Consider the following 23,144-nt stretch of genomic DNA (forward strand, 5'->3'; position numbering starts at 1 on the left):
GAAAAACAAGAGCAAAAAAATGCTATTCTACAAATCCACGTGAGAGCACTGTGCGATGCACCACCATGGGATGGTGTGAAGCCCAAGGCTGTCCAAAGAAAGGTTCAAGAAGTGATTAAAAAAAGTAATAAAAGAAAAGTGCCTTCAGGACTTTTAGACAGGCACAAACATATCCCACAGCCCAGAACATCCCAAGCTAGGCAGGATGCAAGGATCAGAGGCAGTTACAGTGTGGCCAGCAGTACTGTACTCTTGCCTTCTTTCTCGTTTTTCTTCCTCAAGCACTTGCTGTCGGCCACAGATAGACACAGGGAAGAGAAGGCTCTGGGGAGCTGAAAGGCCCTGCTCTCGTATTTTCCCTTCAAGATTAGTCTGCTTGAGTGGTATGCTCTGTCACTTAGCCAAGCTTCAGAGGTGACAGCATGAGGCAGGCTGAGAAGAAGCACCACAACACCTCTAAATGCTTCCAAGAAAAATGATCCCTCGTTCTTTATTATGATATAGCTTGTCATATAATAGCAATAATCACAATTGCTTTGTAATATACTTGGAGCAGCTTTGGAGATTGATTAAATGCTTCAGCTTCCCTTCAGCTTTAATCAACCTGAGCAGCTGTTTATTGCTCAGAATACTTTAGATCAATAGAGCTTATACCTTTAAAATAGTATGGTCCACACCAGCTTCCTTAAAGCTGCAAGCAGTAATTACAATAAGATTGTACTTTGTAGAGTTTAAAGTAAATCTGTAGAGTTAAAAGTAGCTGTTATAAAATTGATTAAATCACCACAGGCACTACCATGAGACACTTTTGAAGGTCTTTGAGATTTGTCCCAAGTTCTTTGATAAAGGAAGGGCTGGAAAGGCTGCAAGCAAAATTTTGCTCAGACCCTGCCACCAGCCTGAACAAAAGAGCCAGGAGACAGAGCAGGACACCAGCTTCATCAGCTGCAGATCTGTTCTCCAGCTGTCCAGCAGCAGAGGAAAGACCAAGGGCAAGTCCTAAGCAGAAACAGGAATACCTCAACTTAGATGGCAGTACAGGAACTGAAGGAATCAGCTTTAATGATTCTGTGAAATACACCTGTGTCAGCAAGCAGTTTCCAAGGCATTACAGCAATAAAGCTTTAAGCATATTTTGGTTACATAAAAATAAGCAGAATCATACCAAAGATACTGTGAGATCTTCTACTGACTTTCACAGGTTCAGGACCTCACTGTCTCTGTTAATCGTGGGACATTAAGTGAATGAAAGTTGAACTCCAGGCATAAAATCATCAAATCCAAATGAAACACACTGGAAAAGTTCATTTCATCATACTTCCAGACAAGACAAGACAAACTCTTGGCTGGTGCCTTGAAAAGACAAATATTTGGATAGGAAAAGAAAAAGCAGTTCAAGTCACTGCTTCTAAAATGATATGTTATGGAAAAATCATTGCATAACTTTTACTAACAGTTCACAGCTACTCATTAATTTTGCTAAATTGCAGTAGCTGCTGCTTTCTGAGGTCTACTGGGGCAGCAAGGCATCTTGTCTGCTCACAGGGGAACAAAAAGCGATGCCCAAGAGAACAGGCGCATGAAAAATAGTGTTTACATGGAAGGTGACAAGATTTCATTCATTCTATACACATCTAGGACCTGTGTTTAAAAGAGACAACACTGGAACTGTTTTTTCCACCTGCACATCCACAGCCACACAGGTTCTTTTCTACAGCAGGGAAGACACTGTAAAGCTGTATTAATGTCTTATTGTGCCAGCAAATACATAGCACACCAGGACTCAGGACCCTTTTAAGTGATCTAGCCCTTTAACCCTATCTGGTCCCACACTAGGCAGAGAAATAAGAAAATTGTCAGGCAAAATATGCCACATACTACATTTGCTTTTTTAGACACTGAGGCATATTAAGTTAATGATCGTTAAAATCCAATTAAGAACATGGTGGAAAACACTCTGGGAATTTAGAAGGACCCAGCCTTCCAGTCGATCAGGCAAGGGAAGAAGAAAGAGGATAAAACAATGTAAACACAGCCTCTCATTACTGTTGCCATTCAGAAGAGGAGGAATACTGGATAATCTAGAGCTTTTCCACTTTATTATATTTTGCTGTTTTTCTCAGATGCATCTGGAATTACAGCTGTCAAAAAAAAGGAGGGAGATGAGGGAAGATGGGCTTTTCAAGTTATTTTATAAACCCAGCAAACATTTCACACGTATCAATTTCTGCCACTCCATGTTCCTTTTCACACTGGTAACCACTTAAAAGCCTCTTGCAGGGAAGAAACTACCAGAGAAAATGGTTTTGGATGCTCCTTGTTTATTGTATGCAGATTAAGCAGTTCTTATTAACTCAGTCTTCATTCTTCCTTCATAGGTAGCAGTGCTGTGATATTATTTGCAAGCAGCCAAGGTAATTACCATCCAGCAGGGTCCAATTGTTTTCAATTAAAAGCTTGACTGAAGTCTTTAGTTTTTAATACCATTGTGACCATCTGCTTTCACTGAAGTTCATCAGCAAAGGCACAGGCCTCATTCTAATGCTGCTTAATTATATGGAGGAACTTTTTTTTTTTTTGGTCAGAGGTTCATTTTTTCCTGCTAAAGAAATGGGCAGCAACAGGGCTGCCTGACTTCTCTAATAGCCTGCAGCAAGATGGAGTATCCAGGAAGATCATTACCTTCCTGGGAGATCCAGCTGTTATTGCACTGACAAAAAAGATCCAGGGGACCAACAGGAAAAAGCAGTTAACCTCAGCTGCCCTCCTCCCCATTCAGTCACTTGCCTCCTTCTTCAACCAGCAAATCTGAAAAGGCCACAAGGAAGAGGGTTTAATCTAAAACAGAGCGTACGATCCTCCCCTGCTGATTAGATTTTCAGACTTGGTTCTGGGCCAGGAGCACAGGCAGGCTCTCCTGCCTGGGCACACATCCCCTCCTCCTTGCACATGCAGTGAATCTTTTGCAGTCCTTTATCATCTCAGATCTGAGGATCTTCGAATCCCTTACAGGCATTCATTAAGCCCCGTGCAATCCCCAGGAGAGGTAAGTAAATATAATTTTCCAGATGGGGAAATTAGGGCGGCAAGAGGTTAAGTGACTAGCCTGGGGCCGAACAACAAATAAGTGGCAGAATCAGCATGAGGATCTGCCAAGTCCCAGGTTTAATGAAAGTCTCTCGAGTGCTCAGCTCCAGAAAAGGAAAAGCAACACCCCAGTCCTCAAATCCTCAGGACACTTAACTCATTTACTGCAGCTCTGCCTTATATGTGCCAGTGCTAATAAGCATGACTCTTAACATTTCCAACTGCACTGTGCACAGAAAGGCATTTTGTAGATTTAATGCAGGAACTGCTCTCTCAAGGCAGGGAAGCACGCTTGATGTTGTTCCATACCATCAGCCCAGGCAGGCACACAGCATCCTTACCGGAATGCCTGCTGCCATTTCTGTCACACACGGCTATTTCCAAGGATTGGACCCCTGAGAGGCAGGTACTTTGCCAAGCACCAGTTAAAGAGGAAAAATAAGTGGTACAACACTGTCAGAGCTGGGGAGATGCACTGTCTTGCTCTAGTGGCAGTTCAAAACCCTGAAATAAGAAGCCAGAGGGTTCTCCATCCCCGAGGCTGCCCACAAAAGTAAATCCATCACTCCAGTAAATCACAGAACTATCCAACGAAGACTTAAATCTCTGCTCCTCACTAAACTTCGGGGAGACATAAAGTGGGGTTTCACCCTTGCCCCAGGGGTGCCTCTATACTTGGCACATGTCTCTGCTCTCAGCATGGGGTGTTAAGCCCAAGTAGCGTTCTCATCCAAAGGCCAGCAGTCCTGCTCTGCCATGCTACATCAGCAGAAACACTACATCTATGTCAAGGCTGTTAGACAGCCAAGAGCAGGTCTTTTATTCTGTACTGAGATCTCTGCAGCTCCTCTGCAGCAAAGGCATTGAAACAACTGGAATCTGATGCTTGGGAGATAATTACTTTAGAAAATGGTGTAAATTACTTCAGTATTTTGAAAGGCTTGAGGTGTTGCTGCTCAACTACCTTCAGCTATTTGCAAATGTAATGCAATTTGTTTCCATACAGATTTCTTTTAAAGCTGTGTGTAGTATGTGTCCTAAATACATAATTACACACCAGAGTATAATGGCTCATTGGGGTTTATTTTGTAACCAATATGCATTTCAAAAGCAAGTTCTGAAGGAATATGCAGCAACAAACATGCAGCAGGCATTCTGGTTTCTTACACTTTCACTCCTAAGATGCTCCCAAAGGCCTACTCCTGCCAGAGACACAGACATGAAAAAGTGAGGAGAAGTAAACCCTTTCTTTAAGAATTACCTTGAAGGAGACATAATGACCCTGTTAAGAAAATAGTCTAGTAAAAATATTTTTGGCATGGATGCCTGTGAATTGGATGGCCTAGGAAATTAGTCATAAGATTTTGCATTTTTCTTTCTATGTAACCTGTGCTCACAGCAATTTGGCATAGGTACTCCGAAGATTTTTTTTTTCAGTCACCTATGTAAAATCATTTGGCAGTGTCCAACTGGGCAGCTCTTACAGAGCCATGTATCCGCTGCACCTTTTGACAGGAGTGCATGAGCAGCAATGCTTTTCTTCACACGTCCCCAGCAAGCTCCTAGCAGCATGAAGAGCTCTAGGTCTGTCCTGCTGAACTAGAAGCATTTAAAATTGAGATGCTGAAATCAGGTGCCATCTGCATCAAGGACCAGGTGCTTCCAAAGGACAACTAAGATCCATATCTCCTATCAGAAGCATCTTTCTTTTTCCATCAACTACAGAAGCAATTTAACATAAAAAGGCTCCCAGTTCTGGCAGCTGAGTTAATTGCTCAAAGAAAAAATAAATTCTGCTGGTTTAAAACTACTTGTTAACTATATTTAAGCAGAGGAGCTACTGGGATTAAGAAGGTTCCTATATTAAAGACAAAAGGGAAGAGAAAGACCTTGCTTTCTGCCTTATGGTCATTGTGCATGTAGGTCAGTGAGGCGAAGCAAGACTTGAGATATCATGAGTCTGAATCCCAGTGAGCAGACACAGCCTGCACATAAACATCCATGAAGTATAGCTATAGCCTTCTCAGTTAATTTCTGGAAGTGCAAAAAGAGTCTGACATTGAAAGAGACAACAGTTTTTCAGTGAAAAGTAATAACATCTACTTTATCAAGTGAGATAGTCCCATTTTTCCTACTAGTTTCAATCTGTTTTAAGTAAAAATCCAGATATAATTTTTCTTTTTCCTTGCTGTTTTCATTAATTCAATTAAAATGCCAGAGAATTTAAAAATTAAACTACATGGAAAATTACTCACAGCACTGGGATTTTCCCAGGTGATCTACAGCACCTCTCTGCTGGAGCTCCAGAGCATGGAAGGCTTCATTCATTTGCCTTCTTTCAAGTCGCATGTTCACTGGGTGCAGGTGGGATCTGAATTTTCAGCCGTACACATCTGAGGTCAAAGGGCTGCAATATTAGCGTTTGGATATTACCACACTTTTTCAGACCTGAGGAAAAATGAGATTTCCAAATGCGTCTGTATTATAACAACTCCATTATATCTCATAGTCTGTTCTTTTTAGATCTAAAAACATTGCAATTCTAGTTAGAGGCAGCTGAGCCTAATGAGATGAATCAGTGGAAAAAGACCCTTTGGCCTCAAGACATGAGAGGTGTGCCACACCAGTCAGTCAGCTGAGGGGAAGGCTGATTGCTCATCTAGGTCTTTAGGGGTGATCTCTCTATTTTTGTTTCTTGAATTCTTGTAACTCTTCCCCCCAAGTCAGCTCCCTACAAACATTTTTAGAAACAGTGTGGCAAAATGCTTCAGATTCAGCTGCTGGTAAGGAGAAAGAAAGCCAGGATCTCATGCTTTGTAATTTTTTTCCTCTACACAAAAGGAAAAGCACCCTCTTTTTTTCTTTTTTCTCCTGTACTTATCCCTTCTTAAAGCACCCAGACAGCTTAAAGACATAGATGTAGAGTCTGAGTATCCAGAATCTATGTGAAAAACAATATTATCAGAGGATCAATCTGAAAACCTGCATTTCACTGAGCTTTGTGCCATTTCTTGAATAACAACTTCAGATCTCATGTACTGTCTTATAATTACGAAAAATATAACTTGGTACAGAATGCACTGTGTCAGCTTTGATTATGCCAGCAGAGAAAGACATGGGATACAGAGAGAGAATAAAGGAAGAATGATGGCTGTCTACTGGCTTATCAATTTACATCTCTCTGCAGTAAATCTAAGTCCTTTGTGCTGTCAGTCATGCACTCCTACGGCAGTGATTGCTGGAATATGAAAATCACAGCTTTGAGATCCATTTGTACATTCACGTATTTGCACAGCCTTTATGGGTTTGTTGCCTCAGTGGCTGCAGAATCCCCCATCAGCATGGGTCCTGCGATTTGAGGCTTGATGTTTGCCCCCAGTGTGCAGCTTGTGTGCAACAATCTGCACCAACACTGTGAATCACCACCTTTTCAGTTCAAATTGTGAAGGAAATTGGAAAAAACCCTCAGGAAACTGTAAAGGTAACAAACGATCATGTGGTAGATGCCTATTTCAGGCCTATAAATTTCAATAATATGTTGTCATTGTGGCTAAAAATAACACACCTCCTCATCAAATATTTACTGTGACATAAGTAACCACCTAGCCAACATCATGCTTTTGAACACATTAAGAGCAATTGCATATTTTCAGCTGAAATGACACACTGGAAATTAATGAAGACAAGAAGACATGAACAAAAACCACCTCACTGCTGCCATCACCCCTATAGCAACTGTCAGCAGCAAAGAGCAGCTTCCTGGAAATTTCAGATCATAGAGTTCAGAAAGCAAAAAATCATGCTTGTTGCAGGCACAGCCCATGGTTGGTTATGCACACACACACTCCAATTTTCTGTAAGCTGAGCAGTAATTTAGGGCCTCACCCTCCCCAGCTCTCTCCCATCAGGACCCACAGCCAGGAGAAGGTCAGCAATGTTTCATGCTGTTTAAAAATACACATGGTCATAGAAAAGTGTTTTTACAAACCTTTTATGTGCCCTGTGAGGGCAAACACTCCACCATGTAAATTTCCCACAGGGCCACAAGTAACTAGCAAAAAGGAAGAAAAGAATCAGAAATTATCCTTGCTCTAAGAACTGCTCTCAGCTATTTACCTACCATGGAGTTAGCATTAAAATTTGTAGAAGAATACTAGAATACTAGAATCCAAATACTTGAATACTATTTGTCTCTAATAGGATAAGAATTGTGATGCAAGAAAAACAAAAGCCACTGGAAAATATGGAAGGATAACAAATTATTGCTGATTTCCTGAACTTACGTAAGTTGATCAGAATCCCTTAGAAAACTCTCCAAGCAATGTTTCTGTCTTAAAATTCTCTGCATTAAAAAAGAGAAAGCTGTCATATTCATGCGCTCGGCTTTTGAGCTGCATTCTGTAAGGCAAGAACGATTCTTCCAGATCAGCAAATCTGTACAATATGGCAGTGTTTGGTTCCCACACTAAATAAAACATGGTCTGTCCTATCTGGTCATTTATTAGACTTGGCATTATTTTCCTACTATAAACATTCCTAATGGCATTGGACCATTTTCATCATGAAGTAACAAGAAGAACATGAAATCACTCCTTGTCTTTAAGGTAAACACATAGATTGTGTTTTGGGGTTTTCCCTTGTATTGAGGCTGAAGTATCTTAATGTTTGGCACTCCTTGGGGCAACTACTACAAAAGGTTTTTTCCTTCTTGACATCTCATAAAATCCCAAAATTCCTGTGTCTGGGAAGAAGGGGTATTACAAACAAGTAAAAGACAACAGAGAGAGAAGGCTGATAACATTTTCACAGTTTACCCTTAATTTTAGTTGGAAAAGATACTGGAGTCCTGCAGCTTGCTTTGAACCAGTAAGGGGAACAGCATTTGTTATTGGAAATAAATAACCCTAAACAGTATTTGCTCTTTTTGCAGCTCCTTGGACAGCTGCATTACCTCCACTCAGTGCCAGTCTCCCTTAAAGCAAGACAATCACCCCCTGCACCATCACAAAAAGCAATGCTGGGGTTAAACCTAGGGTCCACTGGAATCAGTAGCCTGTTAATGACGATGGCCAACTGAGGATCTGCAGGAAGCAATAAAAGAGAAAATACAGGCCACAGTGAGCTACAGTTACGGCCTTGAGTTTCTCTTTCATGGTTGTGCATCATTTGAATGAGACCGAATTTTTATTTTAAGCTGCTGCCTGCTAAAAGTGCCCTGGTGAGTGAAAGGTAGAACCCAGAATATAGTGCAGGGAATTTCTGGTCTTGAGTTTTGACTACCAGTTTTGACAATCTTGCCAAAACCGTGAAGATCTATTTGTGCCCATAACACAAGCAAATACATTAGAACACTCCTCTGTCTTTCTCCTACTCCATGTTCTTTCACCTCTGAGACATGTTTTTGCATAAGAAGTACTTGAATGACAGCCCTAGCAGCAGCCTATCACAGCACAGTAATAAAGGATTAATTACCTCCGTCATCAGCACTCTATTATTATTTGTAGGACCAAGTGCCTGCTCTATTTTTGTGAGCTACAAATGCCTGGGAACACCAAAAAGAAGACGCTGCACTAATTCAACAAGTCTGCTAGCCTGCACCTGTGTTTAATTAGTTACTCTCAAATCAGACCTGCAGAGCCAGGAGCAGTGAGCGAGAGCACTGCTGACTGCTGGCCTGGCTGGACTGCCAGTGTAATTAATTGCATTCTTACTGTGGCTCTCTCCTCTGTGCAAACAAAAGTTAATCATTTACTGGGAAAGTCTGAGCTGATGCTTCTCCACCGTTTGAGCCAGTGTGTAGAACATTTCAATAAGAGCATCTCCCCCTTCATGTTTACTGCTTGCCTCCCAAAATGACGTGCTGACCATGTTTATGCTGCTGGAGACCTACATGGAGGCTGGGGTTAATGTATAAAAAGAAAAAGAAAAAGAAAAAAAAGGAAGTGAAAATCTGAACTAGAGAAGTGCTGACCACAAAAAAAGCACCACACAGCATCTGTCCCAAACCAAAGGCTTCTTTGAGCAGAGGCTTGGCAAAAAAAGATGGCTAATAACCTGGCTGTGTTGTCTTTCCTCTTGCCTTCAACTTTAGTGTCATGTAAGCTTCAAGCTATTCAACAATGGTTGTATCCTCAAAGCACACTTTCAGAAAGAGGTAAGCATCATTGTTACTATTAAATGCATGACGAAGAGACTAGTAAAGGATCTTCTCCAAAGTTTCCAAAGAAACCAGCAGAAAAGCAAGGTGCACTGCACCTTTGCATGGCTGTTGTTTTCATCACAAGAACATTCCTCTTTGCGGGGAGCTCAGGTGACCACAGGCACCAAAAGGCTGGCAAGAAGCCACAGCAGAAACAGAGGCTTAGGCATGGAGATGATACCTTCAAACCAAGCAGTACCTGTGGATCATGCCTGAACAGAGAGAACGGGGTACAGGTCTGAACAGAAGCCTCGCACTTTCTTAATTGCAAAGGAGCAGGTTGGTTATTGCTCGCAGCTTTGTCTTCTGCTCCTTCATCCAAAGACAGCCAGCACCAGTTCCAAGTGGCATAGTGGGGCTGGAGCAAGGACAAAAGGGAGAGGGATGGCAGAGCTAGTCTGGGAACAAGGAGGCAACTCTTTTCTCTGCTTGCTGGAATAACCTTTGGGGGAGATGTGAACTTTTTTCCATATGATTAGATGGCAAATGGACTGTTTTGCAAAGGGGGAGAAAGACTCAACCAACAATAACCTTTGAAATTTTTTAAACACATTATTTAGAAATGATGGGCTTTCTTTTTAATTTTTTTTTTTAAATTTTGCTTTTTGAGAGCAGCCTGGTACATCTCTTTTTTAAATTAATAGCATATACTTGATCAAAAATGCTAAAATGCTGGTTCCAGCAAATTACACAGATAATTAGGTCTAATTTCAATAATGCTCTGAAACACTACTAATAAATCTTTGGGCTCATACATTCCTTGAATATATACAAGCTACTTCATGAGCACCAAATTCCACCCTTGCAGCACCTTTTCTGTCAAGCTTTGCAACCCCAAGCTAAATTCTGCTGTCAGTTATATCCTGTAAGTCTGGAGCAATTGCTTGTCCTCAGTGGCATAACTCAAGATTACAGCTGTGTAAATGAGCACAGAATGTAGCTTGAGATGTTGTAAATCTGACCTTCAGCTTGCTTCCATGAAAGGGGAAAACCCAGGAACTTGTTTTCACATTCACTAAGCTTCTTGAAAAACTACCCTGCATAAATATTATGATTTCAGTCATAGACATAGCAGATTTAAAATTGAGTTAAACCTGCCTAGTATCTAGGTCTACCGGGAGGGGGAAAGATGACAAGTATAATATTTATGAGCCACCACAAGCAATGCTTGCTTTTAAACACTGACATGTGCTTTGGCCTCATACCATGGCACATCAAGACCTTCAGCTTATTCTAGGTCAGTGCTTGACCTCAGGATACTGCAGCATTTTCTTCACCAGCAGCATTTGAGTGTTGGTCATCCATGGACGCTGATTGCCAGCCTCCCAACCCAGCTGCATCTCTTGTTTTGGGAGGGGAGTTGGGGGATGGTGGGGGGGAGTCATGGAATTTGTGCCTCACAGACCACACCTGGAGAGTGTGAGACTGCTATGGACCATTGCTCCTCGCTCCCCTGAAAAGCTGACCCAAGGCATTTGGGGCCATGTTTTACCTGGGGAGGGATGGGTTCAGTCCTAGTGCCCCACAGGATTTTGCACTGGCTCAGTGACACTTCTGCCTGTGCTTTCAAAATACCCATAAGCAGACAAGAACCAAGGAAGTGAAACAGTGAAATCTCCCTTTTTGTCCTGACACCTCACGACTAGCAGGGCCAGCAAATAAGAGAAACACACCCTTTCCCAGACTCGTTTAGCCATCATTTCTCTGAATGGTATTATAGATGACTTGTCAGGTAGAGGATATGGTAATACACTTACCAAATAGAGTTAGAACAATGAATATCACAAAAAACAGGTCTCTAAATAAAACATCAGAAAAAGACAAGGGAAAATAATAATTGAAGTGCCCTTTGTTCATGGAAGCACAAGTTAATTAATGATTTTTCTAAACAACTGGTTTTGGAGAAAACATTATTTACCGAGGGGGTTGCCATCAGCAGTAATGAAAGCATACCTCTGTTACTACCAATGTACATGTCTGAAGGGTTAGCTAGTTTCAGGCTAGGAAAAAAAAAGGAAAATACTGCATGGGAAGTACTCCTATACATGTTGATTTTGATCATCACATTATCTCTTTGCTCTGGTATGTCCACATAACATTCAGAAATCTCTATCAGGCCACTAAGTATAACAAATTGCTGGCCTATACATTTCAGAATTTTGGGCTGTCTAAAGAATAAAATGATGGCTTTGTACTAGAGCACACAGCTGGACAAAGCTGGACAAAGATGCATATATCAGTGGCAGCAAAGATATTTATCTACAGATGAAAAGCTTGCAGAGGATGTCAGCATTTTATTTGCTTCTAGACTGCATTATCAATCTTTGGCATTACCCAAACTTAAAAGTCATTGCATTATGCAAAATACTTTCAAACAAGCAGCATCTCTTGTCTTCATTTCTAACTTTCTTAAAGCATAATTTGACGCATTACCATAAATGAATGAAAGAGCCACAAAATCTCATCAAAATGAGAAGGGAGAGTGGATCTGAGTCTGATGACCTGTAATTTGCCTGTTATTGGGGGGCTGCTTTTAAAAAATGGACCAAACTCACTTTGTGCTGATTGCTAATTTAACCACTTTAAATATTTCAATATAAAATTTCCATTTTTCTTTCTATATTAAGGAGTGAAAGCACTTTCCATTTTAATTCCCAAACTGAAAAAGCAATGGAACAGTGTTTGAAGAAGCCATTTCAGAAACATGTCAGTTCAGGCACGTACCTGGAGACAGCAGAATATTCTTGACTAGCACCACCAACAAACTACTAGGAAAATCCAGCAGGTCAGCTAAGGACCTGTATTAATGATAAGAAATAAGAGGGAAATTCTCTTTACTCAACAGTGAGCATAGTTTCTGTGATAACACCTTCCAAGTGCATGGTTTGTTCTGGAAATGGTGGGATCTGAAATTTCTTTTGCAAAGAGGGATTGTTTCTGTGGAATTGGAACAAAATTATCTGCATGTATTTCGACTAAAAAAAAATCAATAATAAAATAATCTAGATTTAAATTTTTTTTCTCTTTCTCCTGATTTCCATTATCTTATCACTTCTTCAGGGTTTGTCTTGAGCAAAACATCACTGTAAACTGATGTGTTTGGTGTAAAATAATAAATTTCATCCAAGACCTTTTGAGTTATATGTCATTTAATACAGTAACTGTGGGCAAGGCAAGCCCCTGTTGTGCTCCCACTGATGTCAGTAAGTATTTGCTGCCCATGAGTTCAGAAATGAGTATCAACTCTGGCTGTGAAAGATCACTCCTAATCTAAATTTGTCACATACTGCCGGTGTATGTACCTCATTTTCTGGGTGCCCATCTTCAGGCTCCCAGAGATTAATTTGCAGGGTAGGCAGGTGCTATTGCAAACAGGGAAGATGATCTCAGTTTCATGTGCAGAGACTCTTGCTGTTCAGGTGCAGTTGCTGTCCTATACTCACAGCCCTTGTGAAGGGCTCTTCGCTGCTTCCACCCTAAATGCAGGCAAGTAAATGCAGGTGCAAAGGGGGCTGCTGCTGCCAAAAAGCTGGGTGCAGACACTGCCATTTGGTTCTGGCTCTGGTCAAGATTTCTATTAAAACAAACAGAAGACAAAACAAAACAATACCCAAGAAAACTCTTCTATCATTTCAGTAAAAACTAACCATGACCTCTTGTGTCTGGCTGACTTATCAGGTGGAAATATTAACGTCATGGAGCTCCAAGCAATTTCAACAAAAGCAAGGTCCTTGGGCTCCCTACAGGGACCTGCCCAGTTAGTTGCCCTCTTTTTCTGATTTTTCTCTCTACAACTAAGATTTTAGGAAACAGAAAGAATAAGAACACTTCAGTGCACCCAGTCAGCTGTGAATAGACAAAGGATGAAGATGGTCTGCTGAGAATGCCACAGGGAGAAAATGACTGATCCTGTGCAGAGTCCAAGGAACCCAAAACCCCCTACTGAATAGTGAGAGTGAAAAATAAAGAGATAAAATAAGCCAAAGCCAACCACAAAGGATGTTTATTAGTCAGAAAACAGCATCCATCCATAACCCAATGTCTCACTTCACAATTCTGATATGTTTCAATAGATTTTTGTCTCAGCTCCATAATATGCCATTCCTTAAATGCATGCATATATATTAGTTCTAAAAGACTGGACAGTTTCCCTTGCTAGCTTTATGGTGTCAGATTTTCCCATGTTTATAAGGTCTTTCTCTGTTGCTGTGAGATAGAACTGGGCAAATAAAAATCTATCACTGCCTGACTGCGCAGGGAAACACTGACCCTGAGTATCAACCACATGCAAACAGCGTGGACAGCCCAGATTTCTCTCCTTTAACCAGTTTTGCTCTTGGAATATGAAAAGCAGGGCAGCATTTTTGCAACAAAACTTTGAAGACTAAGGTCTTCACTGGAGTCACTTGTAATTGCTAAACACAAGGAGAGCCTCTGGCTCATAGATGGCCAGTAAAGTGAGGACTCTGCAAGCTCTTAGGTGAGTGTTTAAGAGTATTGAGTAGAACCCTGTCCCCAAGGACATCCATGGCATTTGTAATGTCAAAATTAATGGGGGAAAGATTTTACTTGATGGGTTTAATTTATAATTTAGTGTAAAGAGCCAGAGCTCAAATTGTTCTTTACTCATCAGAAATGAATAATACTGAGCTTGAAGTAGCACTAGATAACCAAATTACACATGCAAATATAAACATCATGATGGACTGCAGCAGTGTAAGTGAAAAATATTTTTCACCTTCCAAGGGAAAAGAAATAGTTTTTAAATGAACCTTTAATTTAATCTATCCCTTTAGAATATTAGCTTAAGAGAAAAACTTATTACCCCTATGAAGATATATCCATAATAGAGACTTCTCAGGTATCTCTCAAAAAAACATTCAAAATAGATGTGAACACACTCTAGTTTTTCCATAAACATCAGCATTGGTAAATATTGTCCCTTGCTTTATCTTTGCCACTTGATTTCACCTCAGACCAATAAATCTATGCAGGCATCCATAACTATTTACTACTCTCATTGGATTAGCAATGATTACAAGTGATTGCTCCATAGACAGACTGGATGGAGTCCAAATTCTTCCCTCATGGCATGTATGCCTCCCACCATTGCAGAATCCCCCAAGAGATATTTCCTGCTCACAGGTAGAACAGGTGTTCCTGGTAAACCAGGAAAGCACAAGGTTTGCCCCTGCTCTCAGGTCAAAGTGACCACCGAGCACTTGTTAAAAATGAGTTGTCCCCTTTTTGGATGGTCCATCTTATACCCTATGCTGCCTGTCTACATAAATCTACCTGGATGACAGGCAGTAATCACATATACTAATCATACAGACCAGAGGCTAGGATAATTCAACACAGCTTTTTCAGAATGCCCCTAGGAGAGACAGAAGAATTGCCATACCCGTTTCCCAAATGGGAAGCAGTCAGAATGTGCCAATACCAAGGAGGTCTTTTACTGTAAGTGTGATGAATGGCAATCACAGCCAAAGAAGCAATGTCATATGAAGAAAATACTTTGCTAAAAGGGAAAGCACTAATTTCACCCTTGGACTGCACTAAGCAGACAGGGTCCTACAAAGAAGACAGTCCAAGCACAGGGAAGCAGGGGGTAATACAAAGGAATTAACTTCCCAAAGAAGACAATATTGGCAGTAGTAGGCTCAAGGCCAAAATAGACATGTGTTGATTTTACATCTGCCCATGGGCTTATTTTGTTGTGGGATAAGAGACCCTTAGAAACCTTGAGCTATTTTCCATTGCAGGAAACCGTTGGTGATGATGAGAATGCACATACTTCCCATTGTTTTCCTGGGAGTGAATTGTTCCTATGTTGCACCAGGTGTGCATTAGCCTGCTGGCAGAAGGACCCTTTGAACCAAGACAGAGGATCTGACAGGAAGGAGCAGGCTAGAAAGATGAAAGCAAGGACACTTTCATGTGAATGTGGAGAAGGACAAAAAAAAAAAAAGGAAAACCCACTTGACAGGAACTGCAGTGCCCCTAAGTGAAAGCCTACCCCTACCCCAGGAAGATGGAAAAGTAGCCATGACAACACACAACAATCAGATTCACAAATGTCTCTTCAATTGGTCACAAGCAAAGAATGTTCAAGGGAATCCCAGGAAAATACCCCTTGTGCTACTGGGTTTTTTTTTGGTTTTTTTTTTTTTTTTTCTGTTGCAAAGGAGTAACCTTGAAAGAAAAAAAGAGAGTGGGAAGCCACAGTGGTAACTGAACCCAAATAGCAATTGTATTGTAATGTCAGGGAATCCTGCCTCTGTGCAAGTAACACAGTAATGTAATGTGTTCAGTGATTCTGAAGTTGTTCTCTAAATATGCTCTAGCAGTGATGCATTTGCACTGTTAAGGTTTGTGCTGAAGACAGTTAATTCATATAGATGGAAAAAGTCAGATGGATGGATTGACCTTGGAACTTGGCCTGGAAGTTATTCTTAGTATCCACAAGAAAAGCACTGTTCATTTTGCGTAGCAAAGCCTGAGAAGTGAGCACAAGAAACCCAGGGATATGCTGGGGACTTGCTTGGGAGTTCTATTCTCTTAAAGTCACGTCAAGATTCAAATTGAGTAATTTCTCCCTTTGCTACAGACATTCCCCAGGCCCTATAGGGGCATGAAATCAGATCCAGTACTTTTCCCAACACGTTGCTGAATGGACCAAGAAGTCAGGAAAGTTTGGAGAACAAGCTCACATAAAATCTTCACAGATTCAAGGCATGGTCTTGCGTGCCTTCAACTTGGAAGTGGCTCTCCTGCCCTAAGACTTTTGGTGAAGGACAAATGCAGCAAGGAGAACTTTCCCTTGCAGCCAGCAAAACCTGTTCATTTCTCTCCACAAGATGCAGTGTTTCTGGATGCAATCCTGTGTCCCCAATAGCAGTGGCTAGTTTGTCGTCTGAAAGGTGGGAAGTACCTATCACCTAGACTAGTGTTACTGCAGTTATTCTGACATGGATATTAGATGTTGCCATGAGTATGAAAGATACCAATGATCAATGATCCCTCTTACCTTTCAACCCCTGTGCTGGTTTATTCTGTTGAATAAAATGCTTCAATCTATGGACTCAAGCCTGAACTGAGTTAATAAGTATCTTCGCTACAGTTGGGCCCATGTAGATGCTGCCTTGAAACCCTTCTTAAGTCTATTTAAAGACCTCAGGCCTGAGCTTTGTGGGCACTAGGTTTGGTGCTTTAAGTGCTGTACTCTGTGACCTTGGTGAGCAGCCCACCTGCTTTGCAGCAAGGATTCAGGGAAAATCCCTGGTATAACTGTGCCTGGATTGCAGAAGGGCAGATGGGCTCCAGAGGACTCTCAGGGTGGGGATGCACCAGTGGCTGGGATGTAACAGCTCTCGCCTGGGCCAGCTAATCCATCCTTGCTCCTTGTGGCCCTGCAACTAAGAGCCATCCTTTCCAAAAGGGATTCTGACTGCTGGAGACTGATGTCCTTCCCAGGTTTCTTCTGCATCTGACGTCCCCCGGGCAGCAGACCCGACAGCTGGGTGACCAACCTGAGGACACACCTGCACCACAGTGGGTGGTCAAGACAAAAAACCCCTACAGTGGGTGAGCAGCCAAGCTCATGCCCATCCCAAGCAAGAGCCCTGTCACCCGCTGACAAGTGACACACTAGAAAATGTAGGAACCTTTTCTGCTGCCTTTCCCCCTCCCAATACAACATAAATCATAAATCAAAAGGCAAACGAGGTAAAAGCCAGTTGGCTTTTCCTCTTTGCTCACTCACCTGTCCATTGACCTTGTTCCCTTGCCAAAATGAAAAGCACAGGTTCCAAAGGCACAGGGAGTTGTCTCTCGTGTTGTCCAGCTCAGCTGGAAGCAGAAGGGCCTCATGCAGGTGGGGTGAAACCTAGTCTGGTGAGAGCTCATCTGGGAACTGCAGAGTTCAAGACATCATTTGAATTTGGCAGCTCCTCTCCAAGCTGCCCACCATTTCCTAGGAGCAGGAGTGAACTTGGAATCTGGCCCAGTTGGAATGTGGGATCCACTCTCCCCTATGTGACGTTCCAAAAAATGAAGGGACAGAGCCTGTAACTTGTAGAATGCCTCCTCATAAAGTCACCAAGAGAAGAAAAAAAGTAAAAATCAATTCATTGAAAATACAAGATGAAAATGTTTCTTACCATTCCTGTGCACAGTGCTGGGCAGTATACCTTCTGCAGGTGCATTTTAACCATGCTCCTCTTGATGCTGCTTTGTGCCCCCTCTGGCTTGTATTTAACTTTCCACGACAGATCATACTTAGCTTTGGACACAATAAAACAAATCAGTTTCTTTCTTTTTATTTGGGCATGTCATTAACATTAAACACATGCTGCAGTGACAGTGGAATTGATGGCTGAATGGGATGTATTTTAATTTAAGTAATATTTCCATTAACCTAAAAGCTCTCCCTTAAAAGTCTGTACAATTTATTTATTGGAAAAAATCCAGAGTAATTGTACTGAAAATTCTTCTCTGAATGATAATATGTCAGACTTTTAAAGCTCTCTTCTGGCAGCTTTTCTTTTCGCCTTTGAACATTACTGACATAAGAATACATTTCTCACAAGTCTGATGTCTATTGAAAAAAAAAGAGAAAAGAAGAAGAAAGAGGGACTGCCACAGAAATCACAGTAGGTGTAAAATGCCACAGCCCCAGATCTGTCCCCTTGGCTGGAGAAGTGCATCCCAGATTTGTTACTCGTTTATGTTAGGTTATGGAAAATGCAGAGGATTAAAAAGGCAGAGGGAAGCAGATGCCATGCACACAGAGACATCCACAAGCCAATCTCCATCCGAGAGCACAGAGGCACTGCACCCAGCAAAAGAATGTGTTTGGAGGCAAAGCTAAGCTGTGGCAGCTGGGGCTGGGACTGAGAGGTGCAGCTGCACTAGAGGAGGCGGAGGAGCAGGCGGCATTCCTGAACTCAGAAAACACCAAAATCCACCGTGCAAAACAAATAAAAGCTGGACTGTCCTCCCACCCCGTGTTTGTGCTCACTGGCTTCAGGGCACAGGGGAACAGGATGGGGTCAGAGCTGGAGCTCAGCCTGTAGAGAGAGGCTGCTGCAGGTTTGCCCCTTTTCCCAGCTGCCCACAAAGGGCACAGCTCAGACTGTGTCTCCCCTAAGGATGTGCCATCAAGGGCACACAAACACACAGCTATGTGTGCTTTTCTGTGGGCCAACAAACACATGTAGTCTTCTGTCCAGACTTCTTTCAGGGAGGAGAGGGAAAACCAGAGACACAGGACAGCTGTTGTCATGTCACTTTGTGCTCCACTGATCAATGTACGTAGTCCCTAGCAACTCCAATTAAGCAACATAAAGTGCCTAAATAGGACAGCATGGAGCTTCTCCCCAGGGAGCACAGCCCTCAATTTGGGATGCCACAGGTCAGTCCAGGTACATCTGTCCAGCCTTTGCTTCCCCAACCTGGAGAAGAGGTGGTTGGGCAAATACGGAGAAGCTGTGGGTGTGTGAGGATGACAACTTCTCTCCTAAACAACAGCAGGCTTCTGACAGACATCAGCACAGAGCCCTGTGAGCTGGCACGGGTGAGAGATCAACCCTTTTCTCATCCCTGTGGTACCCACCTACCAAAGCCAGGCAGCTCCAAGGCACTGCCAAGGCTGTGTGTGTGAAAACCAGGCACAGCAACTCAGCACCACCCCAGGGCCAGGCCAGTACGGTCAAACCTCCACCCTGATGCAGCTCTTTGGGGAGTTCAGATCCACTCTGAGCACCTTGAGAAGACACCTTGCCTGCTCTGGCCAGCATGGGTGGATGTCCCACACCATGGCAAGTCCTCTTCTGGGCTGTGTAGGAGCTGGGTAGAGGGAAGGACTGCACTGAGACCCTGGAACCTGGACCTGGTGGGCAGCGCTGCTCTCCTCTCTCCCTGCTACAGACCCAGGTTAAGCAGCAGCAATGAGGTCTGGATCAGAATGCAGCAGCTCTCTCCCTTCCTCCCCTCCATCCACTGCCAAAACACCCTTGGCTGCACCCCACACCCCTGCACTGCAGCCAGCTGACTATTCATTTTGATTTAGGGTAGTTGTCAACAAGAGATCACACATAAATTGTACAAAGCAGCAACACCTCAGGAAAGCAGAAGTTGCTTAGGATTTGGATATACTTTCTCCTGTCTCCACCCACGGGTCGTACCTCCAAGACAGGCTGGTTTCTCAGCAGTGGAGGGGGAGCTATTCCAGCAGCAGGTGTCCAGCAGCTGGAAGAATTTCCACCCAACTGTCTAGATCAGTTGTGAGAACAACACTCCCATCAACTCTGTATAGGGCAAAACAAAACCCATTTCTCTTCCTTGCCAAGAGAGGATTCCTTCTGGAAGATGACAGTGACCCCACAGTTTCACGGTGCTCGCACGCGGATGTGAGGGAAAAGAGCGTGCTCCCTTCCAGCCGCAGCCCTGCAAGGTTTGTCTTTCTCCACGGTTAGGGAGGGTCAGGAAGGGCAGCCAGCCCTTCGTGTGTGGCCTGAGCCTGCTTAGGATCTTTCACTCTTCATCACTCAGCCATGCCTCCCATCTGCACTGGCTCTAGATGTCTCTCCCTCCCCTCTCCTCCCCTGGCTTCTCCCTGAATAAACCAATTTTGTGATGCATCCAAAGGAAGACAGTGAAAAATATATTAATATTAACTCCTGCCTGGACAATAAAAAAATGCTCCCAATTCTTTTCCACCCATAGAGCTAAGTAAATCCACCTGCTTTCTACTACATGCAGCATACTGATGCTGACCATCTCCTTACAGCCCTGTGTGGGGGAACACACTGCTGAGACACAGCCATGCTAAACACCTGATACAGAATGCATGGAAGGAAGTTGCTCTTATCACCAGCTATTCAGCTCATAAGGCCTCTGCAGACAGATGAGCATTTTGCCTTTATATGGCTCATTTTTCTCATTCATGTATCATCCTCTCTCTTTTTCTTTTGTCTCCCCCTCCTCATGAGGGACCAGCACCTCCTCATGCCGACTCCGGGTTTCAGCCATGATATAGTGGATTAGGTGCAAGGCTGACTGGCAGCTCTTACAGCTGGGGAGCTAATTCACATTTCTGCAGCTGGCTCAGCCCATATCTCTGAAGCCCTCTGTGGCTCTTTTTTCTCCACCTGGGAAGCAGTTATGCTTATCCACTCTGAAAAAAAAATAAAGTAATTTCCTCTTAATATACCAAAGAATAGCGTGGGGTGTTGTTAAATAGGAAACTTAATGTGAGGGAGCATGTGCATGGACTGCTGCACTTGACCACTCACAGCTCAAGGAGAGCCATAGCAGGTCTGCATCCCCTGGGACTGATGTAAAAGAAGCAGCAGCAGGATGGCATCTGGAGGAGTCCATCCATCTCCCTCCCAGCAGGGCGCTAAGCAGCTACACTAACAGCAGCTGACAGTGGGAAAGCTAATGGGTGTGTGCATTAGCCTACATAAGCATGTTCAAGCTAGGAGGGCTCTGCAGAAATCAAAGGGGTTAAATTTCCAAGCCTCCTGTTCCAGAGGTTAGGAAACCACTCCAAGGGCTCAAGCTCTGTCTTGGGATGGTCACAAAGAGACCTCATCTCATCACGTTTTTTTGTCTTACTCATCCATGTAAACTCTAATGTGTATGTGCCTATGTGGGTGTCTCTGTATAGGCTGCTCAAATGCATTTTTTAAATTTCTCCCCACTATCCCCAGAATATAGCTCTATTACATGCAAGATAAAGAAGAGGGTTATTTATTTAAACTCAGAAATTTTCAAGTTTAAACTCACCCCTAATATATCTAATGGTCCAGGACAGAGTCAGCAAGCAGCTCACCATGGCTTACCAGATGTCCAACAGCAGACACCTGACAGATCTGTGCCATAGTACTGAAAAGTTATGGTGACATTTTTTCCCTTGGCATTAGCAATAGACACTGCTACAACAGATGCGGATCCTTGAAGCAAATGTTTCATGATAAACAAGAAACCTGTGTAAACAGTGAGTATAGCTATATAATTGATGATGGATGCATTTGGGACCAGAGCAAGATCTAAAGAACTTAGTTTTAGGCACAGTATCCAGAGGAGATACTTCTCCCCCCAGGTGTGACCTCTGACATGTCCTCCAGACCAGGTTCATTCAGCTCAGCTGTATCTAGGAGCTTAAACTGCCCTAGAAAGCTTGAACCACGTGGGTTGGGAAGAGGGAGAGGGAACGGGAGTGAAGCCAGACTGGATGAGCAGAAAATCTCTCCTGTAAAAGCTTGCAAGACCTTTACAGATCATCATAATGGCTTTTTGTTGTTGTAGTTGCAGGGATCATTTTTTAAAACAAAGAGATAACGTTTGGTTCATTTCTTTCATTTTGGAAAAGGGCAGCTCCTAAGCCCTTATCGTTAAGAAATAAGAGCAGTGTTACATGTTCAAACAATTTATGTGAAGATCCTGCCATTTGTTATGGGAACAGCAAGTACAACTGCAAGTCCATTATCATCCCTCCCTGCCTCTGCATGCACAGCATGAGCAAGTGAGGAAGATTAGGGGTAAAAGCAATGGAGCCTGCAAAGTCAGTGACAAATATTCAGTACTTAAAACCCTCTTTGATGCTTCCCACTCTGAAGTGAGGCTTTGATTTGGTCAGCGGTCAGACATGGACCCACTGATTTTTCTCCAGTTTACTCTCAGTCTCAAAAAATAGCAACCTCTTTTTGTGATCTGATGGCTAAGAAGCAAGTGACCCAACACCACCACAGTACTCTCCTGATGGCCCCATGAGCAGTGCTGACAGGAGGTGGGCTGCAGAACTGATACTGATAAGTTAATAGTGTTGAAGGAGTTTCTGGACACCTGCCAGTGATATCTGCCTTTTTAATTAAAAAAAAAAAAAAAAAAAAAAAAAAAAAAAAAAAAAAAATCACAAGGCAATTGGCATTACATTCTGGTCTTGTTTTGAAACCCACACTTCCTGTGACCTCCACTCCCCATATCTTCACCCTCTCACTCACAGCTAATCTCTCTCTGTCTCTCCCCACTCCTCTGTGTTTCTGCAGACAACACATTTATGGTGCTGCGAGTCTGCAGCAGCAGACAGACCATTTCTCATAATAAACCACTCCTGGCTGCACAGCCAGGCTGGGCCCCACCACGTGAGCAGTTGGGAATTCATGGGTTTTCTAAAGAAGCTTTGCACTCCAGAAAAAAAATCCCTACATCTGTAAGAAGAGTGCATGCCAGGGCAAGCACAGAGGGCTGGCAGAGGAGGACAGCAGGGATGGGGGTCTGGTACAGCCCTCCATGACATCCTGCATGGTGAGTGCTCAGCAGCAAGCCCATTGTGAGCAGAGAGAAGAAAAGCCACTTGCTAATGGGCAGCAAGGAAGGGCAAGGCACCTGCTGCAATTACATAGCAAAGTTTAGCAGCTTTTAAAAAAAGAGAAGGTTTCTGGGGAATGATCGTGACCAAAACAGCAACTTAAGGAGCCTCCCGGGAGTGTGCTCTAGCTGTGCCAGCACATCCCCCAGTTCAGTGCTGCTGCCCCCAGTCATCATGAGGTGCAGGGACAAGCAGGGTGGTTGGAAGGCAGGGGCTTGTCTGCTGTGCCAGGATGCCTTCCTACACAGAGCTGCGATGTCCCCACCACAGTGGCCTGTCGGGGCAGTGGCAGATGCCAGCACAGGTTTCAGAGGCAGCTTCCATGGGCAGGTGTCCTAAAGGAGGGGATGTTTTCCTACACAGAATCCAGCAGCAGCAGGAGAGCTGACCCTGCCACCCCACTGTCCCTGGCACCTCGCAGATGTGGTGGTGCTCCCAGCACAAGGCTGGGGTCCAGAGGCTCTCCAGAGGGAGCATCAC

General features: G+C 43.2%; 1 long non-coding RNA gene across 1 annotated transcript; it reads right to left on the minus strand.

The window, feature by feature from the left end:
• Positions 1–5,348: 5,348 nt before the first annotated feature.
• On the minus strand, positions 5,349–12,087 carry LOC121335884. The gene is made up of 3 exons (XR_005952663.1): positions 12,011–12,087; positions 7,076–7,138; positions 5,349–5,535 (listed from the first exon to the last, which is right to left on the minus strand). It is a non-coding gene; the product is annotated as an uncharacterized LOC121335884 (long non-coding RNA).
• Between the last annotated feature and the right edge of the window lie 11,057 nt (positions 12,088–23,144).

The sequence above is a fragment of the Onychostruthus taczanowskii genome, unplaced genomic scaffold, assembly GCF_017590055.1.
Source record: "Onychostruthus taczanowskii isolate IOZ18803 unplaced genomic scaffold, ASM1759005v1 scaffold21, whole genome shotgun sequence".
In the NCBI taxonomy this organism is placed as follows: Eukaryota; Metazoa; Chordata; class Aves; order Passeriformes; family Passeridae; genus Onychostruthus; species Onychostruthus taczanowskii.